Genomic DNA, 13,305 nt, shown 5'->3' on the forward strand with positions numbered 1-13,305 from the left:
AGAAACCTGTAGCTACTAATTCTCTCTAAAACCCAAAGAACACAAGATGGATCAAGCCATCTTTGGTTTTTTATATTCAAGACAAGAGGAAATATCTTTCAAAAGTAAAAATTCTTTGGAATTTTTCAATTGGAACAACTGAGAGAACTCCCAAGAACTCACCAGTGATGTCACTTAACGCCTTTGTAAAAACAAAACCAAAAAAAAACACCCAACATGAAACATGACTGAAGTAATGATAATAGGGAAAATCCTGTATTTTGAAAGGATGAAGGGGATTGTATCAGAGAATTCTAGATCAGTTAAACTTGATCTCAACCTGGACAAACAATGAAACAGTTAACCCAGAATTATACTGGGAAAAATAAAATCAGAGGCTAAAAATATAGTGAAAAGTAGGTCTTGCTAGGCTGTTAGCCTCTCTCTCTCCATTTCTTTCTTGTTTTTTGTTGGTTGGGTTTTTTTCCCACCTTTTTTTTTGTTTTGTTTTACCATGAATGCAGGCCTGGTAGGCAAAGACAGCTGTGCTAATGCAGAATACCTGGATATCTACAGCAAGGCTACAGCCATGGCCACTTCAGGTGCAACTTCAATGCATTATGCAGGACCTAACATATTCCTGGCCCAAGAGCCACCCTGTTCAGTGCATGCACCAAGCTCAGTCCCAACTGTCCTCTGTACATAGGAAGGCAGTAGTGGCACGCTGGCTGCAGGGGAAAGCCCTGGATGTGCTGCTTTTGCTCAGTCTGCTCAGTGCACTTTGCTCTGCACATCCTGGAGCCGTGACAGGCTCTGGGCTGGGCTGCAGGAGACAGCAGCAGAGCACTCAGTCAAAGACTGACAGGCAAGAATTGCAGGGCAATCTATGTTCCCATGGAAGGAAAGGATAGAGCTGGAGGTTTCTGGTTATGGGCAGGCTGCAGCCCCTGTCTCTGGACAAACAAGTGTCATGACAGACTTGGAGCAACATGACACAGAACAGGAACGTGGGCAGGATACAAAAATGTGCCCTGGTCTGGGACAAGGAAGACACTGGGCTGAGTTTTCAGGAACCTCATGAGGAGAGGAACATGTAGGACCAGATTCTTTGTCTCAAACTTCCTTCTGTGACACCTCAAGTAATGAATGCAAGCAACCTATAGGGTATGTAATCCATGGATTAAAAGCAGGCTCCCCATTTGACATTCAAGAGCAACTGCCAACAGTAGGATGACATTACACACAGACAGGAGCAGAGGTCTGCACTGACCCATTGCAATTCCAACTCATTGTTGGTATTGGTACTACTACAGATGGATGCGTGGGTTAAAACACGGAAAAGAGGCTGCTCTCAATGACAAGACTCACATCATTCTCTATAACCCAGCAATGCATAGCCCCGGGTAAAATATAAAGTTGGAGGGACAGATGCCACAGGGGGCTATCACAGAGATACATTTGGGGTTCCCAAGCACAGCATGAGCTCTCATGTAACCCTTGGATCTACAACATGGGAAAGATTAAAAGCACTATGTAAACATCTTGCTTACATCAATGAGGCAGTTGCTAGAGTCCTTGTCCCCCACAGGTGCAAGCTTTTTGTCCCCTTGACTAGTCAAGACTGAGAGAATGTGCTTGTCATGGTAAAGCACCTGAGAGCACAGTGCCAGTCTTGTAGAAAGAACTGTAGAGAGATACTGAGCCAAAAGGCTGAAGCTGCTGGATTCAGTTCAGAGTGAAATACTGCCATAGTGCCTCCTAATGGCAGGGGGAATTATGCATCAGGCAAAGGAGAAGAGAACTAACTCACTTTTCTGTGGCTTCCACCTGTTTATATGACCAGACACTGCTTACCAACCCTTGCAGTCCTGGAAGAAATTCTGTTGCAGGACTCTATTTTCACCTGATGAGAGTACAATATCTTGGACTGCTGAAAGACAAACTGTGTGCATCTGAGAACATATTAAAAGCCAGCTATCAACAGAGGACCTGCAACAGGACTCTAGAGATATGGAACAGATCACACAAGATTAGTAGAGACATGACTGGATCACAACTGTATCTGAGGTTTCCAATACTTCAGCTCCCCAAAAGACCCCTCATCACTAGCCTTCAGTAATCAAAGGACATGCAGATCCTGTCTCAGAAAATTAAATGAAAGCTGTTTCATAAAACAGATTTCATTTTTACTTGAAGTCATCACAAATTGTCTGTGATGCAAGTCCTCTTTCATAGGTAGGCAAGGAGACAAAGTAGCTTTGAGTGCTCTAGTACCACTCCATAAAACACTGAAAGCCTTAGCCTGCAGTAACTGATCACTAGCTCTCTGTTGCAACAGTTCCCATCCTATTTCCCCATATTCCCTTTTGTCAGGGGGTATTGTCTATTCAGTCCTTGTTGGGATGTTTTTTGGAGCACTGTGATCAGCTCTGAACCAAAATTGTCCAACCCTTGTGGACCACTTTTTCCTTCCTACTATCAGAACGAGATTTCATCTTGATGTTCAGAGCTTGGAGACCCAGAGGTCAGAGGCTACCGCACGATCCACTGAGCCACCCAGTCCCTAGATCACAATGTTAACAAATCACCATTTATCTTTGTTACTGCAGCAAGTGTCCAAGGCAAAACGGTGCCAAAGATCATATCTGTTGGGATAACCTATTGATTTGTGTCATATTCTGCCCAATCCCTATTTTATTCTTGCTCAGGCAGAGGTCAAGACAGGTTAAAAATAACTCCTTCAGTCTGAAGCACAGGATTGAGGAATTTAAAGCCAGGCTGTTCTTCACAAGGGTGGGGGTTCAAAAATCACCAAGACAAGCAACTGAATCAGAAATCTACAGCAGTTGTGAGCAAGACCTTCTAGTCAGGGAACACAAGCCATGGCAAAAAGTTTTGCAGCTTTAACTATGAGGGTTTTTTTCTTTGAGAGGGAATAAATCAATCATCTTAGTTCATTCAAGCAACTAAGCATTACAAAACTTTACGTGATGTACATACACAGTAAATGCTTTGAAATACCAGTGTAGATTAATGCAGATGCAGTTACAGCATCCACATCTCCTAGCCAAAGTATACTGACCAACATCAGCATAATTCACTGTCCTTATCTGACAGTAAGTTAAAATTTTGACTTTTATTACAGGGGTAAAAAAAAAAATCAAAAATATCAGAGTTGAAGCAGTTACTGCTGTTCCTAGCACTAATGTTCATGTGCTGTTTTTGTCAGAGAACTCTCTAGGTAGATGCAAATTTTTATTTAGATTATTTTATCCCATTTCAAAACCTTAGAGTTAAACTGCCAACACTTCAGAGATATTTTCCCTTCCATTAACATTATGCCCTCCAGAAAATGAAATTTTAAACTAATACACATTTACCCTTCTTTTTCATTAAAGAAACATTATGTACACGCAAAGCAAAACAACATTTCTTTATCAAATCTACGTGATCTCCTGAAAATTTTGCCCAGTGACACAAAAGAGGATCTTACCTTTACTCTGGCTTCATATTCCCACTTTCATATATAGATTAGATGATTAAGAAAGGAACAGAGTTTGTTACTGCATCTTCTAAAAACAGAATTTCTGACACTTGTACTAAAGCTCAGCCAACTTTAAGGGGCCTAACAGGTGGAAAAGTATTTTTTCTTCTCTCCACAGAGAGACTTATATCTGAGTATCATTCACTTAATGGCCACAGTACTACAGGCCTCAGAAGTCCTTCCTCCACAGAAGAAAGGAAATTAAACCAATCCATGCTACCAGGGGATAAAAATATGGACTCTGAATGACAGAGACAGAAAATAAAACCTCCCACCAACTACCAGTACCTTGCCTGTAGAAGAAGATGGGGGTATCAATTCTGCAACAAGTGTCAGAAAATTCACTCACTTTCCCAATCAAATATCAAAAAAAATATTGCTTCCATTTCTATATCGTCCTTGGACCTGAAGAGACAGTATATTTGAGGAATATACATTAGCCATAGCACTCTGGATAAGGATCAGTTAAGGACTTCATTGCCTTTGCACAAAAGTAACATGGAAAGTGTGCAGCACCTCCATGGGAAATGAGCAAAACAGAAACTCCAGTTCTACCAGGACAGCTTCTCAGATGGGATGAGAAAAATCTCTGTATAAAGTAGTTTACTGGAATAGAGCAGTAAAACCACCCTAATGTTGTAGCAAAAGCAAAGGAAAAATCAGGGGGGGCTGAAGTTTTCCTGAGCTTGTAGACTGGCACAGGGGAGGCTGGCTGGCTCACTGCACGCAGCATCCTGCAGCTTTGGCAGAGAAGGGCATGTGAGAGCAAGCAGGGGGTACTGAGGCAAAACTTGACAGCACTGAAACTACTGAAAAACGTGAATATGTTAATCTCTGCCTTGTCACAAATCTGACCTGCCCCGTGGTTAGGCAGGCCCAGAGATGACTGACCTTGCTGAGTATCACAGACAGGTTTCCCTCTGTAACAACCAACTGCCCTCTGAAGAGCCAAGGGGCAGTTTAAGTCTCAGCAATATCATTACTTGTATGATACATCCTCCAAAGCCATCTCTTCCCTTTCTATATTCTTTCACCGGCCATTTCTGGAAGAGCAGGGCAGAGCCCCACTCTGGGCTGCAAGAGTCATCCAGCTGGGGCTGCTCATTTACAGGTTAAAGAGGAGACCACCAGCACAGGCAGGAGGAAGAGCAGACAGGGGCAGGAAGCAGCAGAGACTCAGCAAAGCCCTCTCCTCTCTGCTCGCTCTCTAGTGGTTCTGCAGGCGATTACTCCAGAGCATCCAGCCATACCAAAATCAATAAACAATTTATACGCAGCCCAGGGAATTTTGCCACACTTAATAAAAGTCTCCAGTCACAGTTATGGCTTCATTTCACCTTAACGTCTTCTTTAACTGTCCCTTCTTTTCAAGATCAATTAGAGGCACGTGCAACGAGAAAAACAAACAAAAACCAGAACCACACACACACAAACAAACCAAAACAGGGAAAAAACTAAAAAGCAAGGTCAAATTGAGCAGCCCTGCTTCTCTTCACCACTTTCCCGAGGCAAACATAGAAATTCAGGGACTGACATGTAACACATTGGGACACCTTGTTTACACATGCTCCTTGCAGCCTCTGGTCCTGGGCACAGATCAGCAAGACAGCAGCCTTATTTAGGAGAGCTAGAGTATTTGGTAAGACAGTTGAGTCTACAAAAGACATCTGTGTTCCCTGCAATTTCAAAGGAAATTTAGCACCTCTGAAAAATTCCAAATACAAAGGGTGAAACTCTACCTATCCTCAAAAGGGACACAGATCAGACACCTTTGAGTAGCCCTTCATCTTGTGCTAGGATGATCCAGTCTCACTGTCCCAGTCATGCTTTGGCTTTTGATGAGACATCCAGAAGCCTGCCACTGAATCATCTTCTTTACTCCAGTGATTTGCAAGAGGAAAGGGGTAATGAACAAGGGTAACTTCCATTAATAGCAATTGGGGAAAAAATAGCTTTTGATCTCTCCTTGACTTTCTGAATTGAGGTGCTAATATTGCTTTGATGTTGTGTATTCACTTTAAAAGTATTAGAAAAGCTGTCCGTGTTTTCTTGGTAACTTGTTTGAAAAAAACCTATCTCTGCACCTGGGATATCTGCACTTGAATAAGACATAAAACAGTCTGGGAGAGCCCAGCCCATTTGCCAGACTTTCAGTCCTTATAAAGCTTATTGAGTTCAATGCTTCCTCAGATAGAACCCAAAGTCTCTGCCCTAGCTAAGCTGAGCCCATCAGCCACCATAGCTGTTGCAAACAAGAACAGCTGAAACAGCCCTTTTCATTGTTTTAGAGCTTTTCAGACCCAGGCAGAGTAGGACTCAACACCTTCATGCCCCTTGATGCCAGCACTGCCTTTAGGTCCTTAACCAGAAATATGCAGCAGAAACTGGCTGAAATCATTACAACTCCTCAATTCTTCTCACTGCTGCAGGAATCAGCAAGAGATTTGCTTTGCCTTCATGCCATCAGACAAGAAGGAATTACCTGAGAGCAGCCCTGGCAAAGCAACAAGTGGGGTGACCGACCTCTTCAGGGAAGACACTGCTGAGCTGCTGCCACTCGATAGCATAGGCCCAGAAAATACTATTCCCACAGGTAACAGTTTGGCCTCTGACACTGCACTTAGAAAGAGGCGCCTTTTCATTGAAAGCAGCTGTGAAATGCAAATAATGGAGACTGCAGAAAACAGAAGGGCACTTATCACCATGCCACTGTCACCAGCAAAGCACTTCCCCAGCTCAGGCCTCAAACCTGAGATGGATCTATATTGAGCCTGCGTCTCCTCTTGTGCCTCCTTCACCAGAAAGAAAGAACACAAGGAAGGAAGCCTGGGGACAGGCACACACCATTCTCTAGCTGGCTCCCACTGCATTGGTAGGGCCTACACAGAATTAAATGCATGCACACAGTCAGCAGGGCAGTCTGGCTTTCAAAATTAAAAAATCCAAAGAAGGTTGACAATAGGTCAAGATACAAGGTACAAAAAATTGCTCAGCTTTCAACCCAAACCATATTTCTCCACTAACATCTCCAAAATGTGAGTTCCAGCTAGATCTCTATTTAAAACAAATCTACCTCTTATCTTGGGTCTTCTTCCTGCCTGCACATACCTTCATACATGTATCTTTCCCTGATGACTTCCATTGTGCTTTAGCTAGCATCCTGAGATGCCCTGGCTCTGGTCCTGAAGGTTAAAGAAAACTAATTCAGCAATCAAGAGTTCAGCAGCATCTCTTTTTTGCCATTTCATTTCCCACTGATGTCATAACAGATCATGTATCATCCTGCCCTTCCTCACCTTTACCACTTGTGGCCTACACCCACATCCTTCTCTGCTTGGACAGTATGTTCTCTAAACAGTAAATGCTCCTATTCAAAGTTTGTAGAGCCTTGGAGGAAGATGGACTTCAATATTAACCAAAACCTTCTAGGGACTATAGGAGTACAGAAAGAAAGGAAAGATTGAATTTACACAGATCCCACAGGTTACAGCAGTAGCTCAGGGCACCTTGGTCCTCAGATTCTTTGAAGTACTGCATTTTCCAGAAGACTACGTGGTCAATTTTCTTTACACAACCCTTTTTGGAGGAGTTTAGAACTCTTTGTCCACCACTGATATGATATCGAGCAGATTTTTCAGCACCCTCACACTAAAATAACCTAAGTTTGGATCAGATGGAGTGAAGCATTTCAAAGAAGGTTATGCAAACCTGCACCTGTTATAGCCTCATAATTTGAAGCCTCCCAGGGAACATTGAGATCACCAATATATTAAAGCACACATCAGAAACTAATAGGGTGTTAAATATTTCCAATTGAGAAGAGCCTACATGTCTGGGAGGAGACATCTCCAGTAAAAAAACTGTGTGCTGCTGCACCACAAGCCTTTGGCAAGACAATTTTCTTACATGCAATATTTTACAGATTGTTCAAGGCTAAAGAAAATCTATCTTTGTTACTTAAATGCAAAATAGTGATATAGCGCTCAGTGATACCCTGCAACAGAGAATTGGTCATCACCTTGTGCCATGGTGCTGTCTGTGTCAGTGGGTACACAGCAAGAAGCCCTGGAAACTGGGACCTTCAACAGAATGCAGCCACCAGCTACTTGTTTGTTGGTTTGGTTGGGAGTGTTTGGAGGAAGAGGAGGGGTCTAGACAGAATAGACATGGAGACCAAATAATGAATGCCCTAAGTTAGTCACTGCATGGAGCCACTAAAAACTTGAAACAAAAGAATTCAGTCAGAGTGTCACTGGGACAAAGGGACCAGAGGGATGAGATGCCATAAACAATCCACTGGTAGGAATCAGAAGAGAACCTTCTCCTCCACAAACATGTTACTATTAATTTATTACACATCAAGTTTATATCTACCTGGAAAGCACCAGTTAGAAGCAAGGCAATCTCCCAGGCTGTGACAAAGCAAGCTTTCTAATATCCATAATGCCACCAAGACAAACAGAAGGAGCACAGCATTTCCAGAACTGCTCAAGATTCTCACCTGCCCATGAAACCCAGTTTTTGCAAGCACAAGTAAGCTGATGAGTGTTTTTGTTTTCCCTTAATGTCCAAACACTTGGCTATATCCAGGCAAGGTCAGGAGGTGACCATGAGCAATAACAGCCTCTTAACTGCTTTCAGGGACCTGATCCTATGAGGATACAAAAAAAAAAAAAAAAATATAGAGGCTTCCTCCTCTTGTATAGACCAAGAATTTCCATATTCAACAGAAAATCTTTCTCGATGCTGAGCAACCAAGAGCCCTTATCTAGGGATGGAAATGGAGACCTAGTAGGATGTATAAATGGAGCTAGATCATGTAGCCAAAGTGGATGACATCCAGTTCATAATGACATGTCATAAACCTGTGCCAGAATATGGGGAAATGGACCAAATGGTTTCCCAAAGGGAAAGAGCCAGAATGGTAAAAGCTGAGTCTAAGCACTGCACTGCATTCCCTGGGTACAAAAGGGAAATAAAGGGGCTACCTGACAAACAAGTCAGTTTTCCCTGATCCCGCTACAGCAGGCAAAGCTGTGATTTTATACAGGAAAAATTGAGCACTAGCAGGGTCTGGAATAGAATGGGTCACAACTCTTCTCCCTGCCAAGACAACAGTCCTAAGGGTCCACCAAAGCACCATATTTGTTTGCCTTACTCTTTCAAGGATCACTTCAGCTGTAGCATTTCATTGGACCCTCCCATCCAACTGGGATTGCCTCCAATAGCTTTAATTAAGAGGAAGAAGTATTTAATACAGGAATACCCTTATGTTATTGCCTTGTCAGAGATGCATGAAGTGCTCCAGGATGCCAAGAGGCCTGACAAATACACAGTCCCTTAGGACAAGGTCTTTTGTGCTTTTTATGGGCTGATGCAGTCTCCAAAGGTAGAACTGATAACCAGCAATACATGTTATTGCAGCACCTGAAAATAAGACTATCCTGCTCTTTAAATCAACCTCATTTATGCTTTCCTAGATGGAAAAATTTAGTCACATGTTATGCTCTTTCCTTAAACTCAGACCCTCCAAGCCCCAGGAGCAGACAGTAAGTGCACTTCTGCATCTGAGAATTACTCAGCACAGCTCATCTCTGCCTCAGAATGGCAACTGCATTGCCTGGATTGCCTCACTACAAGCACAAGAGGGCTGGAGAGTCAGATGATCTCTTCAGCTGTGGAAGAATATAACCACTACACCTGTGTGCATCCAGGCACACAGAGTCAATCGGCACTGAAGCAGTGACACTGCTGCCCCAGACCTGGCAGGTGGAAGAAAACAGAGACCTTTCTGGATTTGAGTGCACACCCCAATCAATCAGACATATTTCAGGCATTTGTTGTTTGTTTGTGGGGTAGTTTTTTGGGCTTGGTTCTTTGGTTGTTGTTGGGGTTTTTTCATCATTTATTAAATAGCAGTTCTTTCCCCTCTGGCTTCACAGAGTCCTTCCAGACCCCAGAATGCTTCAACACTCCCATCTGACAAATTTTTATTTACCTAACCTGCTAAAAGGGAACAAGAAGAACAAAACATTTGTGTTCAACAGGACAGATGAATTTGTAAAGTTGGTACAGGGCAAGCTCAGAGATGTTTGCTGATATGACAGAGAACTTGAGAGTGGGCTCAAGTGACAAAAACATGAGAGACTCCTGCATTGCCCAGTGCGTCCCTCATTCGGTCTCAGACAGTGTTGTCATCTTATTTCAAAAGTTCCATACCTTCTTGGTGATTTCTTATGGGCATCTCCTCACAGCACAGCTAACAAACTCCATCTCTCTTCACAGCACAGCCCACAAACTGCAGCTCTCTCCTCACCCAGCTAACCCACTCTTTTGTAGCACTCGTCTTCTTATTGAACACAGCTGTGGCCTATTAAGGGCAGGCCTGTTCCTAATCTGTGGTGATTAGTACAGCTGCAACTCCTCAGGTGTGAGACTACCTTCTGCACTATATTTTCTTACATTCTATCCCTCCACAAGACAAGTGTGTTACTCCTGTGAAATCCTCTCTTGGACATCGTGTCCTTCCTTGGTGACTTGAACACTTAGCAAGCGTCCCTGTTAGCAAAGCCTAAGCCTCCCTTTCACGAGTGGCAGGCTGCTGTAGAAGGCCACTTTACCAGGCAATAACACCTGCTGGAAAAAAAATTCCTGTAAGCAGATTCCTTGTGACTGAAGCAGCAACCTTGACCAGTCACTTCAGAGCCCTGTTACATCCATAATGATACTGTCTCCACCTTTCCCTTCCCCCCAGCATGAAAGATGAGTGGTTGTGTGGAACGAGTCCCCGAGCTGTGATGGGAATCCGTCTCGCTTGGCTGCAAAAAATATATATATCCTGGTATGGCTGTGATGAATCCTTTCATTATTCATCTGCAATTGCCCTGTTACTGCTGCTGTTCTGTTCTCACTCTCTCTCTCTCTTTTATAAATAAAAATGGAAACAGATTAATGACAAATATTGACAGAGATTGCTTTTAAACAGCCACACCTGAATGTGGGCTATGGGGGAGAAGCAGTGGCAGAGCAGCATCAGAGGGATGGGAAAACCAAGAAAGACTAAGCATGAGATAGGAAAAGGTAAAAATGCTCACTCCAATTGGGCTAGGTGAGTACAGATTGGAGCAAGGTATCCTTCTGGTGATGTGGACCTCAATTTGCTCCAACAAATGAGCTCTGGAGTAACAGAGCTGTGCGTCCAAAATATCTGAAGTAACTAGAAGCAGTCAGTTGTGCTGTCAAAGATACTCTGGAGCAAAGTTTGCAGAGACTAGAGCAAAATATTCAGAGGACAAAACCACAAAACACAGAGGGGCAGTTACCACAGATCACCTGGTGATCAATAAACCAGTGTTTGTCCCACTCCACTCCAGGTGACCAGTGAACATCAAGGCTCTAGTTGGCGCAACTGCCAAAGCCACCTGGACTCAGATGGACCAAACAAGTCTGTAACCAGTCAGGTCACAGGCTGACAGTGAGTGAATGCATCCAATGGAGGCAAACCTGGCCTCATGCTACCTTCCCTGTCTATTCCCACTGTGCAAAGAAACATGATAAGTTTTATAACCAAGTAGCACTCCAACAAGATAAATTGTTTATTCCTATTTAACATTTCATCCCCCTATTGAAGAAAGCAGGAGAGGAGTGGCAGAGATGGTACCTAACTCCTAGAGAAAGAAAAATAAACTCACTTTGGGTTTACCTCTCATCTTAAAATAACCTGTTGTAGCCACTCTGAGCAGATGGGCTGCAGGAGACAGAGCTCAAAGTCCTGGCCTCTTATAACCAAACTATACCTCTTCCTTGTAGATCCTGCTACATTTTTTCTCATCACACAAACACATGAAAGACCTGACTTACAAAATGGCCAATTCTGCTTGTTATGCCACACACTGCTGCAGCGTCACAGGGAAGGGCAGAGAGCTTCAGCCATTGCACTTGCCTTAGTATTTAGCCCAGATATTGCATCTTAAACATCCAAGGTGCTGTGTAAAACCCACAGATTTGGAATAAGTCTGCTCTCCCAGTCAGAGGGCTGATGCCACTCTGTTGTCCTACACACCTAGTGATGCCCTTCAAATCAGCTGGGAGTTCAGATATGACAGTATTTTTTTTCTCCATCCTTCTCTCTGCTTTTAGTCTCTTCCTCATCCTCCACAGACAGCTTGAGTTTTGTTACTACTTCTCTATATATTTCTATCCCTATGGTAATCCCCAGTAATTGCAGTCTCCCCCTCTTAGGTCCCACGCTTCCTAACTCAAGCACCATCTATCTCCCCAAAGATACCATGTCTGCCAAAATCCCCTTCCACCAAACCATTTCCAAGGCTATCTCCCCTTCCTGCCATTGGTCACACTTCTTATGCAGCTCCTCATTCCCATCAAAGTGTTTGGCCTCACATATGAGAGCAGAGACGTGCACAGACTCATTGCTGCTCCTTGCCAGCCTCCCACTTAACTAAACCCATTTTCATCCTTCCCTTAGAATTGCTCCTGCTCTTTTGGTGCCAAGCCACTCTCCCACCCTCCTGTCCTCCTCAGAGCACACTGCTCCTTGGACTCCTTTCAACAGCAGCTAATTCAAGACATTACAGCACAGAAGCCTGTGCCAACATCCAGTACATAAACAAAGATGAGATACATGAGAGGAGAGAACACACTGTCAGCATTTAATAACAAACACTAATTGCAAACAGGGGGATGGACTTCTCCATTCCTGTTCTCTCAGCAGCCTAAAGCAATCTCAGCCAAGGGACATGCCCATTCACAAAGAAGGATCCATTAATCACTAAATGACTCAGTAGCTGACTGATTGCCACCAGCCTGCTTGGTGTCTCACTGATCCACTGAATGGAGTTGGAGTTTTATTTCACCTCATTAGTGTAGGCACACAGAAATATAAGGCCTCTAGTCATGCAATTTCCAAAGCCTTTCAGGTCTGCTACAGATCTGCCCTATAATCCTTGCAAAATTTTAACTTCTCTCTGTGCCTCCCATTTTCCTGAGAAAATTGCCTTATATCAGATCCCAAAATATTGCCTTATATCAGATCTCAAAATAGCACTGTTGTGGGCCTCAACATTTCAGTATTTTTACTGAAAGCTGCTGCAAACGATAGATAGCATTTTTAACAACATTTTCATTTACCAGAAAAGCTGGTTCTCATCACAAACAACATGGCATAGAGAGACCAAGCATTTTCAATAATTTTGCCCCATCATTCATTGTGCTTCATAGATAAATCAGACCCCAAAAGAGAAGACACCCATGTAAACTACACTTTGGGCTCTCTAGAGCAGCCAAGACCCTTTCATCCATAATCCCTATTTAGGAAGCATATGCAGTTATGTCACAGGAAATGTCTCTTCCCTCCTCAGCTAAAGATAGTGTCAAAACCCTTAAGGAACACCTGGGATAAGAGGTATATGCAGTTTATGGCCATGTGATTTTAGCACTCCCTCAAAGCCCCTCTTGCAGCCTTGTACTGTGTGGATTTCCTATGAGCTGCTGAATCCCTGGAGACCATGGGGTGGCTGGCACAGATCTGTAAACAATTGAGCCGAAGTTAAAACCTTAGTGCTTGCCAGTTGTCTGAGTCTTCCTCATTCAAACCATTATTCCGAGGACTTTCTCCCAGCCCATCCAAGCCCCCAGTCCCAATCCTGCCATCATGCCTTGGGCTGCCTCTAGCACTCCTCGCACACATCAATCAAGCCAAATCAACTGAATAAAACAGCAGAAACCAAGTCAATTTTTGCAGTTGAAGTGGTTTATGTGACTCA

At 43.4% G+C, this 13,305-nt stretch overlaps 1 protein-coding gene across 3 annotated transcripts in view; it reads right to left on the reverse strand.

Annotated features, from left to right (window-relative positions):
* ESRRB (estrogen related receptor beta) overlaps positions 1-9,825 on the reverse strand; it is a 158,765-nt gene extending 148,940 nt beyond the window's left edge. For 2 of the 3 annotated variants that reach the window (XM_064714449.1, XM_064714451.1), the window contains exon 1: positions 9,743-9,825. The gene's annotated coding sequence lies outside the window, so the exon portion shown is untranslated. The remainder of the gene's footprint in view (positions 1-9,742) is intronic. The other variant, XM_064714450.1, reaches the window with a different exon arrangement.
* Positions 9,826-13,305: the final 3,480 nt, after the last annotated feature.

This window comes from Zonotrichia leucophrys, chromosome 5, assembly GCF_028769735.1.
Source record: "Zonotrichia leucophrys gambelii isolate GWCS_2022_RI chromosome 5, RI_Zleu_2.0, whole genome shotgun sequence".
Taxonomy (NCBI): Eukaryota; Metazoa; Chordata; class Aves; order Passeriformes; family Passerellidae; genus Zonotrichia; species Zonotrichia leucophrys.